Here is a 24,146-nt window from a genome sequence, read left to right on the forward strand (position 1 = left end):
AATAAAAGTTGGATGATCGAGAATAATGATCTAAAGATATTAGATGATGTGAAGATTGATTTGGAAAGAAAAGGGGTGAGAAACTAGAGGTTAATAACTATGATTAGGTACAAATGGAAAGTATCGGTAAATAAGAGTAAGTTTGAGGATGAACTTACCTTGAAAAAGGCTGGAAAAGAAACTCCCGGAGTTGGTAGTAAATACGAATAATCGTAATAGTTTAAGAAATTGTATAATAATGATTCTGAATATCTACATTTTGTGCTTCAATTAACAAAACTCTTTCGCTATTCTTAGTTTTATCCTTAACATTGTCTTTTTTATAAGAAAACTCATTATCTTCAGACGTACCGCAATTAATAGATGTAATAACACCGTCCGATTGCATTTTAAATCTCTTCATTCTTCGATGTTTGATGTTTTCTCCTTTGGTAGCTTCGTGTGTTGGTTTAGAATTATCTCTAGCGCTCGAACTCGTTGGGATGCTACTACAATCGTTATTACTATCCGTAGCGGGTGTCTCATTTCTCAAATTTTCCATAATTTTGCGTTTATAACTCAAAGGACCCGGTTTAATTGCATCGCAAAAGCAACGCTTCTCTTTTCTCAATCTAGACATATCGGTTTTCAATTTATATCAATATTTGACATACGAACGACGTTGATGTCAAATTTAACTAACTTAACCTCAAAAAAACATTTTATTTATTACAATTGATTATTTGTATCCAACATACTTATTATAACCTCGAAATATCCTTCTTCTTTTTTATACGTCTGAGCGGTGTCAGATTCAATTAGACACTGTTTGAATCGGATTGCGCGGTCTAAAAATGCTAATAAAAATAAATGGATTTCCTCAAAATAAAAATAACTAATGTAAATACAAATTTAGATTTCGCAAATCACTTTGAGTGTTAAGAATTATTTTTAGGAAACGAAAGAATATTTGTGTAAAATGTTGAAAAATGAGGGAACTTCTGAATAGAAGAGAGCAAATTTAATGCATAAATTTGCCGTATTTGCACAATGCAAATGTAAGAAAAGGGGCATTATCAGGTCCATTATATTAACATACGCGGTTCCAGGTAATTGGAAGACAAAAAAAAAAACAAATTTGAATCGAAATTCACACATAAACGTCGAATCTATCTTCAATATTATAATTACATTAAAATCCTCGATCATTTCCTTCAACAACTTCCTGTTTTTCGTTTTTTTCCCGCTAGTTTATAAGTCCTACTTTCCTAAAGTCCTAGAACTGCAGTTTCAGTTTCTCTGATTACATCACATCGTACTGTATATTGAATAGGGACACAGAAATACGCATTTGAAACTGTAGATGAAAAAATCAAGATCAAATGGTTCGAAAAGTATTTGTCAATGTTTGCAAACATAAATCTAAACCTAGACGTCTGAATAGGATTCATGGAATGTTATTTGTGGTCAGTCCTTCTGTAGAAAAAGAAATTTTCACCTGGATAGCTCAAACGATCAAACAATTTGAGACACGGCTCTATAGACGCATCTTGAAGACACCTTGGACTGACTGAATCACCAACGACGAAGTACTAAGACGCATTAGTCGCAACAAAAAGCTGTTGACAATTATTAAGATTGCGTACGCCGTGGAAACAACCGTCATACATAAAAAAGAAGAAGAAGAAGAAGATTGCAAAAAAATAAAGAAATAGAGGAAGAACTGGGAGGAGAAAATGTGAGGTATAGAAAAGATTAAATTTGGCGAGACACATAATGAGAATTTGTAAGAAGAATAATAGATACCTCTATGGTCTATGGGCAAGAAACAAAGACAGATGAGGAAATCCCTGTAGAAATCGAATTGAAGCAGAAGACAGGACCAAAAAAAACTGTAGCAAAAACCACAAGGGGAGTAAACCACCCCAATAAAAAGATAGAAAAATTTTGTTTCTTTTATAGACAAGGAGTTTGTGGACGTTGTTAGGATTTGACGAGACTAACATTTTCGTTACTTATTTTTCGATGACATTTTTATCTCCAAGTAGTAATAGTTTTAGAAAAATTCGTTAAAGAAATTTTACGTAATCTAATTGATCATCTTGTATCGTAAAAAACAACCAAAAAAAAACACATACAAACATTGTTAAACTACCAATTCATCTATTCCGACGTAGAAAAGTTATGGCAAAGCACAAAATACGGAAAAATATAAAGATAATACCTCCGTGAGCCCTTAAGGGAATATATATAAATACGTCGAGATTATGCAGCTCTCTCTACCACCCGTTGTGCTTTTCGTCTCTAATAAACATGGAGATTATTATTTCGAATGAGTTTAACGTTTTATGGGACATAATAACCTAGAATGATGGCAAAAAGGAAAAGGATAAAAAACGGCAGACGGTCGTTGTTAAATATAGAAAAGCAGTTGTAGACTCGAGCTCGGTATTTCTGACCGGAATGGACATATATTACAAGACCTTAGTTTATTCTACAGAATAAGCTTCCAAGTGGTTTTTACTGGTCGCACAATAAAATAAGAAAATTGTAAAATAATTCAATCTACGAGTTTAATTTTTAACCTCCGATTCTCCAAATATCTATGAGAACTTTTGTAAGAAACCTCGTATAATAATCACGTTTGCACAATCAACCGTTTCGATATTGGAGATCTCACTATCAACAGTCGGATGTCTAGGTTAAAACGAAAAAAAAAAAATTAGGGACTTCTCCGGCGGCGGAGACGGGCGGCGTCGAGGACGTCATTAGACTAAGCGAATGTCTTTTAATCTCAAATTCGGCATGACACCATTTTAATTAATAGCGTGTGCTTTAGTCGATATCATTTCAAAGAGCAGACGGATGTAAAAGCAGACATAATTTATTTGATGTATATGCAGCAAATGTCGCTGTTAGTTTTTTTGTTTATCACATGAAAACAACTCAAATTTTAAAACTACTCGGACCACCGAACGTCTATTTTCGTAAATTCAAACATCAGATATTATAGCATAGATTTCATCAATGTTTGGCTTTTGAAAAATCTTCAATATTATTGATAATGGTTATCCATTGAGGAAAAGTCTTCTCGCCTTACTAGGAAAGCAAGAAGACTTAAACATTATCCTAATTGATACCATTAACTCCCAAGATACTTCCCAGGAGCTTGCCTGTAAAACACAGACACTGGATTATAGCTCAAAACGAATTATCCTTTTTTGAACGAAACCAGATTTGTTTTATTCGATGATAGTAGTTTGGAGAGGTCTAACGCGTTCAGAAAGACTAGATTTTTCCAAAAAACGTCTTTCCATACTAAAGAGGAATAGTCTTTTTTTGGGTACAGATAGCATTTGGGGGTACAAACAAGATTGTTCTCCATTAACAGACACTAAGAACACAAGACGACTTAAATATCGTCTATTTTCAGGTGAATATATAAAAATAAGTGTCCAGAATATCTATTTTCGAAGAAAAATGTCTCGGTTGCAAAATATCAAACAACGGACCTACCTACACGATATAAAGTTGTTAATACAGACGAAATAATAAAAAAATTTCAACGCAAACACCCATTAATGGATAGTATTATAAAAATAATGATCCAAATCGCCTAAACTTGCTGGAACCGATGTAGGACACCATCAAATATACCCAGGATACTTCTCAGAAGCTTGGCTATAGAACGCGAATACCAGATTTTAGATCTAAACTAATTATCCTATTTTGGACGAAACCAGATTTGATTTAATCGATGATAGTAGTCAGTAGTAAGTGGTCTAACGCGTTCAGAAAGACTAGATTTTTCTAGTGCCATACTAAAAACGAACAGTCTTTTTTGGGTACATATAGGTTTTGATGGGACAAACAAGGTTGTTTTCCATAAACAGACACTAAGAACACAAGACGACGATTTTTACTGGACACCCTATTTCAAGAAAAGTTGTAGATGTCAAGAAAAAAAGGATGGACAAATGTTGACTAGTTTTTCCTGAATTTTCTGTACCTGAGTTGAGAAGCTATGTGCACATCCATGTACCCTGCTAGTGCACTAAATACACTTAACAGGACCTATTCGTATATTCAAAAGGAGACAAACGTCGTTGTCATTGTATAGTTTTGAAAATCAATTATAAAATTACAAACGATAATGATAAAGTTATTGACAATAAAACTTCGTATACGAAAAAAATCTATATATGATATAAATTGTATCAAAATATTTCGATTGAGAAGTGAAATTCTGGTAATACTTGAAAAATTAACACTAAAGACTTCAATTAGATGCTAATATAAAGGATGTCCATCGCATTTTATAATTTTAACCCAAAGTTCGTTACGACAAGTTCTTTAAGACCTTTGTCTTTGGATTTAGATACCAGAAACTGTCGCACTTTATTTCTGAATTGTCAATTACTAATTTAGAAACCTCATATATCATTAATATTTTTTCATTTTGTTAAGTATAGTATCAATTACTTCATCATATTTCGACCCTCGGCGAGGCTTAATGACCATGTACACTTACCACTCGAGACGGAACGGGATGTTTAGTATTTTCTCTTCTGGGTACATTAGTTTGTTGGTTACCATTCAGAGCAGAAAAGGTCATAGAAATTAATTAATTTAATATTAATAACGACTTTATTAACGTTAATATATTTACTACAACTGACTTATTCAGCTAAAATATTACTATTTTCCACCAAATATTACTTTCACTTCACCAATTTACTTTTTTACTCCACTATGTGAGTCTTATACAAATACTTGCCAACATCTTAAAAGCATTTAGCTTGTTTAAATTATATTCATCAAAATAAAACATTGTGGTGTGTATGTGAGCATTTTAAAATACACAAGTACGTATAGGTATATTAAGTTCAAACCTCTGACATCAATCAAAGGTGTAGAAAATGTGAAAAATAATTGTACATACCTACTATAAGAATCAATATTTAAAAAATATACACCTTTTTAGTCAAAATTTACTTCATTACTTAAACTATATTCACCTAATCTTCACGAATAAAACTTAAACATAAGTAATTTTTCCAACTAGATACCATTTCCGTTCCTATCATTACAATGAATTACGAAGTTCCTTTGATTGAAACTTTGGTTTACTTTGATCATGGACGAATAAAAAAGATGAACCCAGCTGGCATGTTTGAATATAATTGTAGCCAACTTACTTCTCCTTCTTTCTCCCGGTTTTTTCAGGTTGATTCTCCCTTTTGAAGTTATATATACACAATCGGGATATTAAAACAGCCAAAGACCTGTGGGACAAACTCAAAAAGTTGTTCGATGATTCTGGATTCACGAGACGCATAAGTTTGTTACGAAGTCTAATATCATTGGGCTTGGATAACTGTGACTCAATGGTCTGTTATGTGAATCAACTTGTTGAAACAGCTCAAAGGATGAAAGAAAGAGGCATTCAGATAAATGAGGAGTGTATTGGAACTCTTTTGCTTGCATTATGGAATCTCCATAACCACCAACGCCATTAAGACGATTCTTTTGAACCCGAGCTCAGAAGTCAAGACCGGCAGTGCATTCGATGTACAGATTAGTAAAAAAGACAGGTATGTGGATTACGGGACAAGGGCACATAATACAAGGCTTGAAAATGCGATTGAAGGAATAATTGTGGCAAACAATAACAAAGTACCAATGACATATATGGCAAATGTAAATATTCAAAACACAATTGGTGAACAACTACATGATATTGTTATGAAAAATACTGTTTGTGTTAGATAAGGGCACATCAATTTTGCAGATTTAAAGAAAATGAATAGCGGCATAGCTGATGGACTAATTTGTGAACGCAAAGGAAACTGCATTGTCTGTTGTGAAGGGAAATAAATTTGACCATCATTTATTGGAGGTAGCGCATTGAGACATTTATGGACCCATGGAGGTTACATCCATAGGTGGATCACGATATTTTTTAGCATTAGAGGATGACTATAGTAGAATGTGCTTTATTTATTTATTATAGACAAAAGAAGTCATAAAGTATTTTAAAGAATTGAAAACCATGGTAGAAGTGTCAACATTTGTTTTCGTTTCAAACGAATTCGAACTGGGCCAGAAAGAAAGTTCGTTAATGGAATTTGATAATAATGGTAGGTATTTAACTATAAAAATGTTAAGAAAAAGTTGTCACGTGCTCTTGCGTCTCTACGTAACGCTTTAACGCCAAAGCTTTGCTCAGGTATCAGATTGCCGGAGGCGCCAGTTTTTATCGTGGTATGCTCCACTTGTTCCGGGCAGCATCAGTGAAGAATCTAAAATACTCCAAGGTTCTGTATGGTGATGACAAATACGCTGAAGCCAGTTGAAAAGATTTAAGCTACCCTTCTGAATTGGTAACTTGGGTATTAGCTCCTATGTTGAGATTTTATTTGATTGTTATATTTCTGGAATCTTGAAACCAGCAGTATACAGGAACTAATTTTAATGAATAAATTAATTAACAAATAAATGGAAAATTGAATTATGGTATTACTTACTTAACTAAAAAATGTGCTTCTGTAATCTAGAATCTTCATCAATGAAATGGTATCACAGATTTTTTGTTGGATTTTCTATTTTCCTACTACAAAATCCAACTGCAGTTTTACTCGATATGTATAGTAGACTGTCGACAGTTTCTGTGTATGGAAAACTTATTTTCCCTGTTTTCCTATTATCCAAATTTTCATCATATACCATGGGACCTTCCGTGGGTTTTGTATCATTCATGTAGAATCTCTCAAGTATTTCTTCTATATAATTTTCTTGATGTTGAGCTTGATAAAATTCTTGCTCCTTGTTACTTATTGAGTGCAATCCATATTTCCATATACTTATATTCCATATAAGTGGTGCTTGCTTAAAACCATATAATGACTTTCTCATTCTGCATATTTGATTGCTTTTCTTTTCATATTCTTGAGGAATCTCCATGAATACTTCTTCATTTAAATATCCATATGAAATATCTGCAATAAATATCTCTTGAATTTCTATACCTTTTTCTTGTTGACATCTCCACATTACTAATCTTGCTTTTTAAGTTCCGTCATCTTTTTCTCTTTTCCAAACACCCATCTGTTGGTTAAGATCTTTTTATTCTGTGTCTCTTTCAGTTCAACTATATCCTATGTATTATTTTTCTGTAATGATTCATGATTCATCATGATTCATAGGTAAGTAATTTATAATCTTTATACCTTTTCAGTACATTTATTGATCTTCTTTTTCTGTTTCAGCGTTCTGAGCTTCCTTGTCCCAAATCTAACAACTCTGCTTCGCCGTCATTAATTGATAACTAACAAATATACTCATTTTCATTTTCTTCTTGGCTGTTGCTTATTTCAGTTTCCTGGCCATACTATTGTTCTCCTTTTCCGATTCATTAAAACTCTGCACAAGATTTTGTGTAGAAGTGGCATCTTCTTTTAAAATTTCCCTTTCATGAACTTTTATTTCTCTCTCTATTTCTAGGTCATCAATCATGGATTCTTCATTGTAATTTTAATAATTTCCTTTTATGAGTACCTATGATTGTTTTATAGTCATTTTCAAGTTCCCTAAACATAACATCTCTTTGTATATGTATACATTATTTTGTGGTCTTTTTCATCCCATAGTCTGTATCCGTTTTAAAGTATCTCCCCATTTTAAACGTTCCACTTCTTTCATTCAATTTCTTCAGATATCCTAATATTTTTGGATGAGCATCGCTCCCAAATATTTGTAGAATTAGTAAATCTGTTTTTTCATTAGTCTACATTTCATATGGGGTTTTATTTTGGAATGTTCTTGTAGAATATGCTGATAAAATATATAAAAAAGATATGCTGCTACTCTTGTTACTTCTCCTCAAAACATTTTATCCATTTTTGCATCAAATATAACTGATCTCGCTTTTTCTAGCAATGTTCGATTTAGGCTTTCAGATGTTCCATTTAACTGTGGGGAATATGGAACTGTTGGATCTATTTTTATTCCCTTTATTTGCTTGTATGAATATTCCGAAATGCTCGTTTCAGCTAAAATAATTTCAGTTATCTGGAACTTCGGTTATACCGGAAGTGGAGTCAAACTTCGTTATTTTGAGAGGAATGGTTTCTATTTAATTTTTGGAATCTATGCGAAATTTTAATATAATTTATATGAGACATAGTATGCCTAAAGTCCACCATTTTTTAATTATTTCACATTTTCGAAATTTTTGGACATACATAGTTTAAGTGAGTCAGATCTAATAATTTTGGTATTTGAACAAATAACGCTTACAGCTTTCAAAATCGCTATCTAAAAATTTCGAAAACTTTTTCAAATGGCAACCCTCATTTTTCTCCGTACCATTGGATTCTTCGCTTTAAATTAAGGGGACTTCGTTATTAAATTCGTATATGTCAAATTAACGGTTTTTGTGGAAATTTGAAAAAAATGGAGTTTGCATGGTTTTTAATTGCTGGTTCCGTGGAGCGAGCAATATAAAAGCTAACATATCAACAAACAAGCATTGAAAACAGCTTGACTCGTGAGCGTTGCAAAAGTGTTCACCATGTCCCGTTTTCAAAAAACTGAAATTTTCATGGTTTTTAAATATCATCTGCCGATGGCGAACAACGAAAAACAAAAGTTAACGTTACAAAAATTAAAATATTTAAAACCATTACAATAAAAAGAGAAGAATAAAACTAAAAATTAAACTCAAGTATATGTACGGAATGGTTGCCCTCAACTTCCAAACATTTATGGATTCCTCTTAAAAACCCGAAGTGCAAAATGCATTCCGAACTTTTTCGTGACACTCTTCTTTTGTAGTTAGCGGCGAAGCATACACGATATCTTTGATACGACCCCAAAGAAAAAATCTAATGGGGTGATATCCGGTGAACGGGGAGGCTATTAATGCGGTCTATCGTGTGCTATCCATCGGTTCTCAAAATGAATCTGTAAAAAGTTATTTACAAGCGCACTACCGTGTGGTGCAGCTTCGTCATGCTCATACAATAGCTGATTCCAATTCAGATTCAGTGTAAATAATCTAATATTTCTTGTGTTTTTTAAGAATACTGTGAATACTTATCTCTGATTTCACAAATTCTCTCCGCATCGGTTAATGAATTTTCAGGATAGGCTCTGAAGTATCTTAAGACTGTAATTTCATTGGCTTCATTGTCTACGACAGGTTTCAATTTGCTGCACGGTGCAACAAATTGACTCGTTTAATAAGCCTATCACATTCTCCGTAATCGTATTATATATATTATATATATTCCGTATACTCATATTATTAGTAAATTGAACTAATCTTCGTTAATAAATCCTAAACGGGACATGATGAATACTTTTGCAACGCTCAAAGCTGTTTTCATTGTTTGTTTGTTTGTTGATATGTTAGTTTGTTTATAAATAAGTATTCGAAATCACGATATCACCTCCAGGCGAGATTAAAACTAATTTGCGATAATATTTCGGAAACAAAAACAAACAAACAAAAAGTTTGCATATTGTCTGTACTATTTAGAACTTTTTTTTATTTCCTTTTCGTGATAGATGGTTGTTACTTTTTTTGTTCAATCTGAATTAATAAATCTTTGGCGATTGATGCCTCAAAATGTATGGAAATGTGTCTGGACTCATCCGGTAATAATTAAAGAATTTGTGCGGATTATTTAGTAAATTGTCATGCAGGTGATGGAATTCTCCCAGTAAATTTCTTCTGAGTATTTCATTTATCCAACTCAAACGTCTTTTCTTATCACGATGAGCTCTCAAACGCCTTATTATGTAAGGTAGATCCAAAAAGTAAATGTTTTGCAAATCCATTTTACACGATTCTACAAAGCACACTTTCTTTATAATGACAGTTGCGAACTTGGTAGTATAGAGTCGCATGCAGTGAATGATACCAGTCGCTCAGTCTCATGATCGCACTTCCAACGAACGACTAGTCTTAGATATTATTCCTACAACTACTAAACTGTTAAAACTGTAAAGTAAGCCTATAAAGACTGTACATGAATGTTTAATAATATATACTAGAATATTTTGGAGGTTATAATAACAATAGACAAAAAAGAAATGTAACAGCTGACTACAGATAACAGGCGATAGTCAAGAATCAAACAACAGAATCCAAAAAGGAAGTGGATTCACGCCTGTTGAAATAAAACTATTTTGGATTTGCGCTTTTTTGAAATAAACCAAAAACTAAAATGCTGATTTGACCCATTTCCACTCGTATTAAAATCTAAAAAAAAAAGAACTCACGCCTGTTTAAAAAATGGGTTCAATAAGTTAATTGTAAGTGAATACAGTCAACAGGCTTCACTTTGAGATACTCCAAAATAGTTAAACACTTTTTTAAAGTGTCTGGAGTAAACTTTTCAATTTTTTTACAAGTTTCTTTTCCACAAAAAAAAACATATTTCACACTTACATTACTCATTATTGTAATTAATGTAAAACTAAACGCATTAAATTCACAAAACAATTACAATACACCACAAACAAACGAAAACGTCGAGTGTCTACCAAAAACGAGCACGCTATTGTGATCAACTGAGATGCTATCATGGCGGCAAACATTAGTTTAGGTACGGTGCGAGAGAAAATAAGACGTGTGGAATACACAGCTCTCAGCCGCTGTACGCTTCACCTTTACTCCAAGATTCTACTAAAATCGCCCCATGAAAACTTTTTTTACAACTTCAAGCCTCGCTTATTTCTTAATGTCACACACATATACAATCTTCTCAATGTAATTAATCAACTTTCTCTTAATCTGACGCGCTCGAGTTTTTCTATGGATCGATTTTTTTTTACTAATCACACGGGTTCCCCTCAATTCACCCCACCATATGGAGAGTTCATACTTGGTAGAGGAACTTTAAGGGATGCAAGGATTCCCCCTATATAATTTTCTGACACGCTCGGGTCACTTCAAAAATCCCCGATACAACATCTAACCAATTAAAAATTAATGAAAATTCCTATAGTAACCAGAATCAATTATAAAAGTTCGCAGACAATTTGTCGAAATTTTCACCTCGAGTTTTGATTCGATGACCTTTTTCACTACAAGTGATCCTGTTAGCTCGTTCCTTAATCCAAACAGAAGATTTCGACTGATTTATAGATGACATATGTAGAGCAACTTTTGTTCATCTACCACCACATTTTTTTGACCTAAATCTGTGCAAATTAATCACATACGTTTCTTCCATATGAATATCTGTGATATTCTGCACATCCTCATAAATCCATCGATTTTACGATTATTGCCATAAACAATTTCACGTACTTGCTTACATGAAAACTTTTCTCTAATTTGCTACCTTTCGCATTGCATTTTTTACGAAAATTTCGTATCAAAATCAAGAGCTTTTGGGCCCAATACAATATCTTCTATCTCTACACACTTAGTGCATCATAGCGATTACACTGCTTTACTAGCTTCACACCGAGATCCTCAAAATGCATTACAAATCGTTCAAGCCAAAATCGACGGGCTACAGCAATGGTTAAAATAAGGCGAATTTAAGTTAACGAGTATAAATCTATTTACGTGTACTTCAAAAACAGACGAAAAAACCGTCCCTTCCCTACAATAAACGTATAAGAATTTATCAGAAAGTGGAAGTCAGATATTTTGGAATCTTTTTGATTAGGAGACTTCCTTGGACACCTTTAATTTAAAACTAAAAACTCAAATACAATATTGAGCAGTTGAAAAAATTAATAAAAAAATAAAATGAAGTAAAAAGACAAGATTATAAAAATAATGCACGTCAGCTGGGATAACAGCCTTCAACTGTTGCAAATGATTATATATTTCGAGGCTAATACTAATTTGCTTATCTTTCGATGGAATAAATGTCACATCTTTTTTTTTCCACATTTTTCTGTGAGGTCCATAAATTCATCGTCAAAGTTTAACTTGAACTTTACTGCTCCACTTAGATTGTAGAGTAGGATTTTGATGTTGTTGACAGTTAGGTCTCCAGCTTTGGTGCCTGGTCCAATTGAGGTGTATTTCGGATTACAGTTAAAATTGCGAATAACGAGACCTAAAGGTAATAAGTTAAGATATAAAAAAATTTACAGAAAATCAGAAGCAAATGTAGCAGAAAACTGAAAATAACTCACCTGGCTCGAGAGATCCTTGTTCCATTAGGAAATGCATAGGACTGAGCGACTTAACTTCCTTCTGGAGACAAATCGAGAGATTTCAGACAAAAGTTTTGAGAATGATGAAAAAATGCTCCATGGTATATATCCAGGGATTTAAAAGTCTTCTCGATTGGAGAAGAAATTAAAGTGACGTGAAAAGTACAATGAAAGACTTAATTTACAAGCTAATCTACTGGCCAAAAATTGACGTAGACTCAAAAGACCCGTATGATGTCGCTAGTAGTAGATTTTAATATATTATACATTTGGTTTTTCTGTATTCACTTACAATTAACTTATTGAACCCATTTTTTAAACAGGCGTGAGTTCTTCTTTTTTATCCAAATCCAAAATAGTTGTATTTCAACAGGCGTGAATCCACTTCCTTTTTGATTCTTGACTATCGCCTGTTATCTGTAGTCAGCTGTTACATTTCTTTTTTGTCTATTGTTATTATAACCTCCAAAATATTGTAGTATATGTTATTAAACATCCATGTACAGTCTTTATAGGCTTACTTTACAGTTTTAACAGTTTAGTAGTTGTAGGAATAATATTTAAAACTAGTCGTAAGACTGAGCGACTGGTATCATTCACTGCAGTCGACTCTATACTACTTAGTTCGCAACTGTCATCATAAAGAAAGTGTGCTTTGTAGAATCGTGTGAAATGGATTTGCAAAACATTTACTTTTTGGAGCTACCTTACATAATAAGGCGTTTGAGAGCTCATCGTGATAAGAAAAGACGTTTGAGTTGGATAAATGAAATACTCAGAAGAAATTTACTGGGAGAATTCCATCACCTGCATGACAATTTACTAAATAAACCGCACAAATTCTTTGATTATTACCGGATGAGTTCAGACACATTTCCATATATTTTGAGTGCTATAGAGGCATCAATCGCCAAAAATGACAGCTATATATGTTAAGGAATCAATCCGATGAGTTTTAAACACGAAAAAAAGGATTATGATAAAGTGAAGTGATAAACTCCACTTTAGTGATGAAAATAATGAATTTTGATGACACGTACTAACAAAATTAAAAGGAGTAACAGAAATTACTACAATTATTCTATATATCTCATAACAGAGTTGAAAAGCTAAGAACAAATATGCGAAAACATTTAGAAATACGGTCCCCTCAAAATTCTTTATACATATAAATATTATCAAATAGATACCTTCCATACAACAGCTGTAAGCCTACATTTTGATGTTTACGACTTTTTTTGAAAAGAATACTGTTCCCTTTTTGTTCTCTCAACGTTTTTGCTTCCATTAGAATGATTTGATAACAATATACTTTCAAATGGTTGTTGAGAAGCTAAAAAAATAAAACAAAATTGTGTAGGTGTGTCAGTAGAAATGGCATTACCTCACCCAATTCAAACAAACATGTTTCTTGAATATTCAACAAGTCTATAATACCATAAAACCATTAAGTTGCATTATAATGTATTCGCTAAGCTAAATGTACACTCAACCAAGTCATATGCATACAAGACTTTTCAGGAAAATTCTTCATTACTCATTCAGTTTCATTTGCAGATATAGTGTTGAATTTATACAAAGTGATTAAAGTGATGAAACGTTAAGTGACTTGAAAGTTCTTATTCAAAAACTGATAAGACAATAATTTGAAATAATGATGGAAACATGACATAGCTAAAGTTATTTTTTTCAGACTAGTTTGAGATTTTCAAAGGAAGTCACCTAAAATACTTAACAAAATATATGATTTAATATCAAATATTGTTGAGCAACTACTAATTATTCTGAACAAGAGTAAATTTATTGGAAAAATATTAATGTTTTGAGAAATATCAACTCACTGGCAACATTTTTCATCAATTCATTGTAAACTACAAGTTACTTATTCTTCACAATTGGGGTAGAGTTTCTAAAAGAATTTAACCAAACAAAAATTACTCAATATTTTATTTTCTTACCTCAGAAATATGAATAAAAGAAGTAAGATGGGTCAGAACAATACGAGGATCTTTTCTATCACATATTTATTGTGCAGAAATACCACAGTTCATTTGAATGATCTTTATCTTGCAAATCCATAAGGTAGGTACTCCAAAGCTACTAAAGGTCCCCATGTGAATCCATCCAAATGCTTCTATTATATCAATCATTATATATAGGTAAATATTTAAAAAAAGTGTTGTTGGGGATTGTTTTAATCAAATTTCCAAAAATATTACCTAAATGATAGAATCACTGCAAAAATCTTCAAAGTGGTTCTATTCTTACTACTTCAATAATCTAATTCTTTTTTTGTAACTGGACATTCACAGACATTACAATACAAACTTCCAGGCCCAGTTCAGATCAAGCTACCATAGTGAAATTGGTGAATATGTTAGAGTTCGAACAATGCTTTTCTATTAGAGGCCATTTTGTTAAATAAGAAATAAATTATCTGTAAACTACTTCCAGTATTGGAGTAGTGCCTATACTTGTTATTGAAAAAGATATTCAAATACTCGCCAACATCTTAAAAGTATTTAGCTTGTTCAAATCATATTCATCAACATAAAACATTGTGGTGTGTACGTGAGCATTTTCAAATACACAAGTACGTATAGTTTTATTAAGTTCAAAACTCTGACAACAATAAGATGATGATTATGAAGGCAAAATCAAATGAAACATTACGACATGCAATATCAAATTACTTAGTTAAAGGTGTAGAAAATGTGAAAAATAATTGTACATACCTACTATAATAATCAAAATTTAAAAAATATATACATTTTCAGTCACAATTTACTTCATTACTTAAACTATATTCACCTAATCTTCACGTATAAAACTTAAACATAAGTAACTTTTCCAACTACATACCAATTCCGTTCCTATCGTTATAATGAATTCCGAAGTTATTTTGTTTAAAACTTTGGTTTACTTTGACCTTGGACGAATAAAAAAGATGAACCCAGTTGACATGTTTGATTATAATTGAAGCCAACTTACAGTAAACCTCAATATTGTCACAAATTATACAATTTATTTGTTTATTATCTGGATGCATGTTACGTTTCAAAAATATTTATTTATACATCGTAATATTATTAAAAATCAATAAGAATATAAGAATAAGATTGTGGCAGAAGTTTTCACTAAATTTGGTTAACTGACAATATTCTCCACAATTGATCTAAACAAAGATGAAGAAAATAATTTTGGCGAGAATGTTTATGAAAAAATATATATGCTAGGCAACATTGCTATGTAACTGTATTCGTTTATGCTTTTGTTTATCTAGCACCGATTATTTGAATGAAATAAATCAAATACTAGTTTTATTTGAATACAAATTTACTATAGACATGTACGAACAAATCTTCGATATGACGTTTCGTGCCGCCACGAGGCAAACATATAGGTTTTTAACGAGGATATGTTTATTTATTATAATTATTAGTCATTTTAAGTCAAAAACAAGTTGAAAGTAATATGAAGAAGAGCCTTCATGAGGAAAATGATGCTGAAAACAAAAAACATGAAACAGAAAAGTCAAAAGTGTAAAATGAAGACAACAAGAAATAAGGAAATCAAAAAGATAAAATAATGCCCCATCGCGTCATTTTACAACAAAAACAATCATAATTCATTAACAAGCTCAAACAATCTTGACAGCACTTCCATTCATTTTAACGCACAGAATGTTGAAAAGTCGGGATTGCTTAGACTGCGACTCAATGAAAGTTACAACCTTCAGTTTATAGCAGAAGCACCATCAGTCGTTCGTCCAATCCTTTTTGTCCGTTTTATTTCGTTATCTGTAATTAAATCATCGAGATATTTAAAAGTAGTTTCTCCTGTTGGTTAAGACGATAAAGACTTGCAACAAAGCAGTTCTCCTTTTATGCTTTAATTGGGATCGAACGTAACAAAGGCTAATAGATTAGCAACTTCAGTACTTTCATCAAGTTGAAGTGAAAAGTTTGTTTTAAAACTGTAACTGTGAATTTGACAGATTCTACCCTACAAAGTGTTCTGTTCCTTTTTTAGCTATCAATAAGGATAGGTGATATGATGCAATTGTAGCTTGTCTATTTTTCTCACCAGAAATTGATGTTTTCAGTATTGAGTTTGACTTTAAGAATTCTTTTTCTTTGTACTAAAAGAAATACATATGTTTTTTTCTATTAAAAGTATTTAAAGTTGTGAAGGTTTCATACTCTCATCAGCAAATATTTCGAAACATAAAACTCACTGAAGTAGCAGGTCGTCATCTGTGCCAGTAACAAAAACTATATTTCAAATAATCAGCAATGTACTTACGGTTCGGTTTTGCCTTTTTAGGGACTTCTTTTAAAAATTCTAAACTAGCCTAATAAAAATGAGTTTTGCATTGAGATGTTTATTATTATAAATTATTAATAAATGAATTTTGTCTTATCACTTGTTTTTAAATAAGAACTTTCAAGGCACTTAGAGATAAGGAATAACAGTCCACCATCTCAAATTTCTACACAAACTATTGTATTTGGACGAGAGAAAGCTTAGTGGAATGCACCGTGTGTAGACCTCGAGGAAACACTAAAAACAGTTTCGGAATTTTATAACGTCGAAGAAATGATTAAATATGCAAAAAGCACAATGTCAATGTGCTGCAATCGATATAATTCTACTTCAAATTTTATTTTTGCTATAATCAAAGTATAAATCAAAAAATCTTATCATATATTGAATTCAGCCTATAGACTCCAGGTATTACTTTTCGTTCTTCTTTGAACTTTTTTCAAAGTCAAATATGATATACCTATCCACAGTAGTTTATTAACCTTTTATACGAAAAAACTCGATATTCACACATTGGCGTTGAAAAATGTGATTTTATAATTAGGGTATGCAAAATATTTTGTAAAAACCAGCAATGATAATTGTATGATTAACATATTTCACATTTAAACTGCTAATGAAACAAAGTGGAAGGGTGGGCAATACTCTGTCCTTTTCCAATATGTATCGTTACAACAAGAAACAACATGTACCGAATGGTAAAAATAAAATAAAACAGAAACGTTATTTAGACCTACGATAGCCAACAAAGGAACTTCGGAATTCATTATAATGATAGGAACGGAATTGGTATCTAGTTGGAAAACTTACCTATGTTTAAGTTTTATACGTGAAGATTAGGTGAATATAGTTTAAGTAATGAAGTAAATTTTTACTGAAAAGGTATATATTTTTTAAATTTTGATTCTTATAGTAGGTATGTACAATTATTTCTCACATTTTGTACACCTTTAACTAAGTAATTTGATATTGCATGTCGTATTCTTTCATTTGATTTTGCCATCATAATCATCATCTTATTGATGTCAGAGTTTTGAACTTAATATACCTATACGTACTTGTGTATTTGAAAATGCTCACGTACACACTAAATGTTTTTAAGATATTGGCAAGTCTTTGAATATCTTTTTTAATAACATGTATAGGCACTACAACAATACTGGAAGTAGTTTACAAATAATTTATTTTTAGGTATATTTCTTATTTACCAAAATCGCCTCTAATAAAAAAGAATTGTACGTACTCTAACATATTCATCAATTTCACCTATTGTAGCTTGATCTGAACTGGGCCTGGAAGTTTGTATTGTAATGTCTGTTAATGTCCAGTTACAAAAAAAGAATTAGAATATTGAAGTAGCAATAAGAGAACCGCATCCACCCGGCTTTGAAGATTTTTGCAGTGATTCTATCATTTATGTAATATTTTTGGAAATTTGATTAAAACAATCCCCAACAACTTTTTTTTTTAAATATTTACCTACATAGAATGATTGATATAATAGGAGCGTTTAGATGGATTCACATGTGGAAAATTAGTAGCTTTGGAGTACCTACCTACCTTATGGAATTACAAGATAAAGATCATTCAAGTGAACTGTGGTATTTCTTACTTGTTTTATTCATATTTCTGAGGTAAGAAGATAAAATATTGACTAATTTTTGCTTGGTTACATTCTTCAAAGAAACTCTACACCAATTGTGAAGAATAAGTAACTTGTAGTTTACAATGAATTGATGAGTTGATGTTTCTTTAAATATTAATATTTTTCCAATAAATTTACTCTTGTTCAAAATAATTATTAGTTGCTCAACAATATTTGATATTAAATCATATATTTTGTTAAGTATTTTAGGTGACTTCCTTTGAAAATCTCAAACTAGTCTGAAAAAAATAACTTTAGCTATGTCATGTTTCCATCATTATTTCAAATTATTGTCTTATCAGTTTTTGAATAAGAACTTTCAAGTCACTTAAGTACCATTTCATCACTTTAATCACTTTGTACAAATTCAACACTATATCTGCCAATGAAACTGAATGAAAAATGAAGAATTTTCCTGAAAAGTCCTGTATGCATATGACTTAGTTGAGTGTAAATTTAGCTTAGCGAATACATTGTAATGCCACTTAATGGTTTATTGTACACCATGTCAAAGGTATTTAGAGTTGTTGAATATTCAAGAAACATTTTTGTTTGAATTGGGTGAGGTAATGCAGTTTCTACTGAGACATATCCACACATTTATGTTTTATTATTTTAGCACCTCAACAACCAGTTGAAAGTATGTTGTTATCATATCATTCTAATAGAAGCAAAAACGTTGAGAGAACGAAAAGGGAACATTATTCTTCTCAAAAAAAGACCTAAACATCAAAATGTAGGGTTACAGCTGTTGTATGGAAGGTATCTAATTAATATTAATTATATGTATAAAGAATTTTGAGGGGACCGTATTTCTCAATGTTTTCCACATTTGTTCTTAGCTTTTCAACTCTGTGTCACCCTTTACTGTTATGAGATATGTAGAATAATTGTAGATAAGTATAATTTTGAATATGTCTCTTTCTGTTACTCCTTTTAATTTTGTTAGTACATGTCTTCTTTTTCCCTCGATGTATTTTTTACAGATTATCTTCTAATGCAGAAAATCACAATTCATTATTTTCATTACTAAAGTGGAGTTTATCACGACACTCTATCATAATCCTTTTTTTTTTTTCGTGTTTAAAACTCATCGGATTGATTCCTTAACTTAACATATCGCTTGTCCAGTTCAAGACTGGTCTAACTCAAAATAAAGCGATTTTCAGTTTTTTGCATGAATTATCTTCAAATTGCCTCTACTAACTCTGTGTAAGACCGTTTCTTAAAAAACTTAGTGGATCACCCCTAGATGAAGTGCATGTAAGTGGGCCATCTTTGATTTGTGGAGGGGGGGCAGTGCAAGAGTGAATCATTTCAGTTTTGATCCTTGCCACACATAGAAAGAGTGGAGTTCTATTGTGCAATAGTGGGTTATTATGTGATAAACCGACAGTAAGTAACTTTTTCATATCAATCTTTAGTACAAAACTGAACTATTATGATAATGGCTCTATTTTGAATGGTAAATTAACTTATTTCCCTCTAGATTATTCTCTTCAAGAAAGAGCCAACTTAAGATAGCCCTCTTTAGCTCTTAAATTTCCAGTAATTATTGGAGACAACCTGAGATAGCCCTCTTTAACACTGAAATTTTTAGTAATATTGTTCTTGGTAAGTGATCTATTATGGAGATATCTGGAAGAAGTTACGAATCATTGGGAGTGCGGAAAAATCCTGATGGCTCCAAAGAAAAATTCGTCAAGTTGAGGGAAGCCAGGAAGGTACAGCCACCGTGCAATGAAACTAAATGTCGCTTTCATTGTGCAGCCAACATAAGCGAGGAAACGCGCATAGAAATTTTTACTAAATACTGGAACCTCTCGAATATCCATTTGCAAAGAGCGTTCTTAAACAGTTGTCTTTCTGAAGTCAACCCCTGATACCGTTACGGCCGATTAGATAAAACACCAAGAGCCCTTAACAAAGTATTTTATTTTACTATTGATAAGAAAAAAATACGTGTATGGAAGATCTTCTTCTTGGCCACTCTCAATATCAGTGCTCGAGCTCTCAACACTGCGATAAGAAAAGAAAAATCCAACATTGGTGGTATTTTTGAATCAGACCAAAGAGGAAAACACCATAAGCAACCCACTCTTCCACCTGAGATGAAGGAAGGTGTACAAAATCACATCAACTCCATACCTCGGCTCGAAAGCCACTACTGCCGATCGAATAGTAAAAAGGAGTACATTGAAGGAGGAAAGTCTATTGCAGATCTGCATCGTGATTATGTCGAGGTCCAGAAATAGGCAAGCTAGCCATTCGTTAAGTATTCAATGTACGTCTTCATATTCAACACCGAGTTCAACATTGCTTTCCACCGCCCTAAAAAAGATCAGTGTAATTTTTGTTTGGGCTACCTGAACGCCTCTGAATCTGAGAAAGCACAGATCGAAGATAATTACCAAGAACATTTAAGAGAAAAGGAGATGGCTCGATTAGAAAAAGATACAGATAAAGGATTAGATAAAATTGTGACCGTTTTTGATCTACAAGCTTCCCTGCCTTGCCCTCAAGGAGAATCATCAGCCTTTTATTACGTGTCCAAATTAAACGTGTATAACTTCACTATGTATGAGCTAAAGTCCAAGAAGACATATTGTTACATGTGGCATGAAGGCCAAGCAAAACGGGGTGCCAACGAAATTGGCAGTTGCATCTGGTTATACCTCGAAAACCTAAACAGAACTGTCAATACCCCAGTTAATGTCATTTTTTGCAGTGATAACTGCGGAGGTCAGCATAAAAACCGGTTTATTTTTGCCCTGTTCATGTTTGCCACTTGTGAGCTTAAAAATATCAGATCTATAGCGCACAAATTCCTAGTAACTGGACACACTCAAAACGAGGGCGACAATGTTCACTCTGTTATAGAACGGGCTATAAAGAAATATAGAAAAGCCTCACCTATCTACGTCCCAGAAAATTATATTTCTATCATCTCACAAGCAAAGAAGACACCTCCAGCAAATAGCTGGCTTGACAATAAAGGACGCTTTGTTCAATGAAGACGGTGTTAAGGTACCAATCGCTGATATCTGTGTGATTGAGACCCACAAAGATGAGCCTGGATTTTTTCGATATAAAACATCATTCTCTCAGCAAGATTTCAAATCTATCAACATAGCAAACCAGAACAAGAAACGTCGAAGCAGTTCATCTGTTTCTTGCAGTTTCAGTTTCACTCCAACTGTAACACTCTCCAAGGCCTATACAAGAAGTCGAGCATCACTAATAAAAAAAAGCATTACTTTCTCTTTTCCAGAAGAAAACCAATGGTGTAGCTGTCATGCCTCTGTGTTACAAAGAGTTTTACAAAAATTTATAAAAGGTGCAAACTAATCGCTTCCTTGGTTTTCCTACAATTTTTGTTATTTTATACTATTATTATTATTTTCATTTTTTCCCAAAGCAATTGTATTGTTGATTTCCTACAATAGGAAACGAATTAGCCCAGTATTTTTTTCTCTCTTTTTTTAAGTATATAGTTGTAAATGTATTTACATGCATTTTTTCCTAGTAATTGTATTGTTGAGTTCCTTCAGATATTTAATATGTTTTACACTTTTGTTCTTATTTTTGTACTTGTTTCATAAAAAATAAACAGCTTTTGAATGATTAATAACTGGAGTTATCTATGAAAACCTGAAATATTTCGGTGCAAGATAGGATCATCTTGGTGTTTTGCTCATAATTACTCATAAAAAAAAAATAGTATAGAGAGAGGGGAAAACCTCTGTAAATCTATAGAGGAGTACTTTTATTGTGATGATTCGGATAATGCAATCATCGGATATCAATTGAAGAGAAAAGCATAAGCTTTAATCAGCTCTCCTGAGAAATCGCTTTTTTTGAAATAAACCAGTCTTGAACTGGACAAGCGATATGATAGTTGGAAAATGCAGTTCTGTGGTCACGTATATTTCTGACACAGCTACCTGGGAAATCGCGCGCGGAGTTGTGCATACAAAAACTAATAGTTTCCCTCGTTATTACATTTATAATAATTTAAAATCCCTTACGGCTCAAAGTCCCGCAGATTTTTCTACAAATAGAGTTTATTGTACCAAACATCCGTACGAAAAATATTTTCGTAGTCTGTTATAATGTAATTTTGAGCAAAAATCTATCATGTACCCCCACGAGTTTTTTTCAAGTTTTGGAAAATTCGAAATAGGTTATAAGTCACCTAATTTAACTGCTGCGAATTTTTTTTGAGGGGCTGTTTAAAGTCAAAAGTTTATGTTACATTTATGTTAGAAACAATGAAAGAAAAGAATGAAAATGAAAGTTGGATGATCGAGAATAATGATCTAAAGATATTAGATGATGTGAAGATTGATTTGGAAAGAAAAGGGGTGAGAAACTAGAGGTTAATAACTATGGTTAGGTACAAATGGAAAGTATCGGTAAATAAGAGTAAGTTTGAGGAAGAACTTACCTTGAAAAAGGCTGGAAAAGAAACTCCCGGAGTTGGTAGTAAATACGAATAATCGTAATAGTTTAAGAAATTGTATAATAATGATTCTGAATATCTACATTTTGTGCTTCAATTAACAAAACTCTTTCGCTATTCTTAGTTTTATCCTTAACATTGTCTTTTTTATAAGAAAATTCATTATCTTCAGACGTACCGCAATTAATAGATGTAATAACACCGTCCGATTGCATTTTAAATCTCTTCATTCTTCGATGTTTGATGTTTTCTTCTTTGGTAGCTTCGGGTGTTGGTTTAGAATGATCTCTAGCGCTCGAACTCGTTGGGATGCTACTACAATCGTTATTACTATCCGTAGCGGGTGTCTCATTTCTCAAATTTTCCATAATTTTGCGTTTATAACTCAAAGGACCCGGTTTAATTGCATCGCAAAAGCAACGCTTCTCTTTTCTCAATCTAGACATATCGGTTTTCAATTTATATCAATATTTGACATACGAACGACGTTGATGTCAAATTTAACTAACTTAACCTCAAAAAAACATTTTATTTATTACAATTGATTATTTGTATCCAACATACTTAATATAACCTCGAAATATCCTTCTTGTTTTTTATACGTCTGAGCGGTGTCAGATTCAATTAGACACTGTTTGAATCGGATTGCGCGGTCTAAAAAGGCTAATAAAAATAAATGGATTTCCTCAAAATAAAAGTAACTAATGTAAATACAAATTTAGATTTCGCAAATCACTTTGTGTGCTAAGAATTAACGTTAAATATTATTTTTAGGAAACGAAAGAATATTTGTGTAAAATGTTGAAAAATGAGTGAACTTCTGAATAGAAGAGAGCAAATTTAATGCATAAATTTGCCGTATTTGCACAATGCAAATGTAAGAAAAGGGGCATTATCAGGTCCATTATATTAACATACGCGGTTCCAGGTAATTGGAAGACAAAAAAAAAACAAATTTGAATCGAAATCCACACATAAACGTCGAATCTATCTTCAATATTATAATTACATTAAAATCCTCGATCATTTCCTTCAACAACTTCCTGTTTTTCGTTTTTTTTCCCGCTAGTTTATAAGTCCTACTTTCCTAAAGTCCTAGAACTGCAGTTTCAGTTTCTCTGATTACATCACATTGTACTGTATATTGTATAAGGACACAGAAATACGCATTTGAAACTGTAGATGAAGAAATCAAGATCAAATGATTCGAAAAGTATTTGTCAATGTTTGCAAACATAAATCTAAACCTACACGTCTGAATAGTATTCATGGAATGTTATTTGTAGTCAGTCCTTCTGTAGAAAAAGAAATTTTCACCTGGATAGCTCAAACGATCAAACAATTTGAGACACGGCTCTATAGACGCATCTTGAAGACACCTTGGACTGACTGAATCACCAACGACGAAGTACTAAGACGCATTAGTCGCAACAAAAAGCTGTTGACAATTATTAAGATTGCGTACGCCGTGGAAACAACCGTCATACATAAAAAAGAAGAAGAAGAAGATTGCAAAAAAATAAAGAAATAGAGGAAGAACTGGGGGGA

Source organism: Diorhabda carinulata, chromosome Y (genome assembly GCF_026250575.1).
Source record: "Diorhabda carinulata isolate Delta chromosome Y, icDioCari1.1, whole genome shotgun sequence".
Taxonomy (NCBI): domain Eukaryota; kingdom Metazoa; phylum Arthropoda; class Insecta; order Coleoptera; family Chrysomelidae; genus Diorhabda; species Diorhabda carinulata.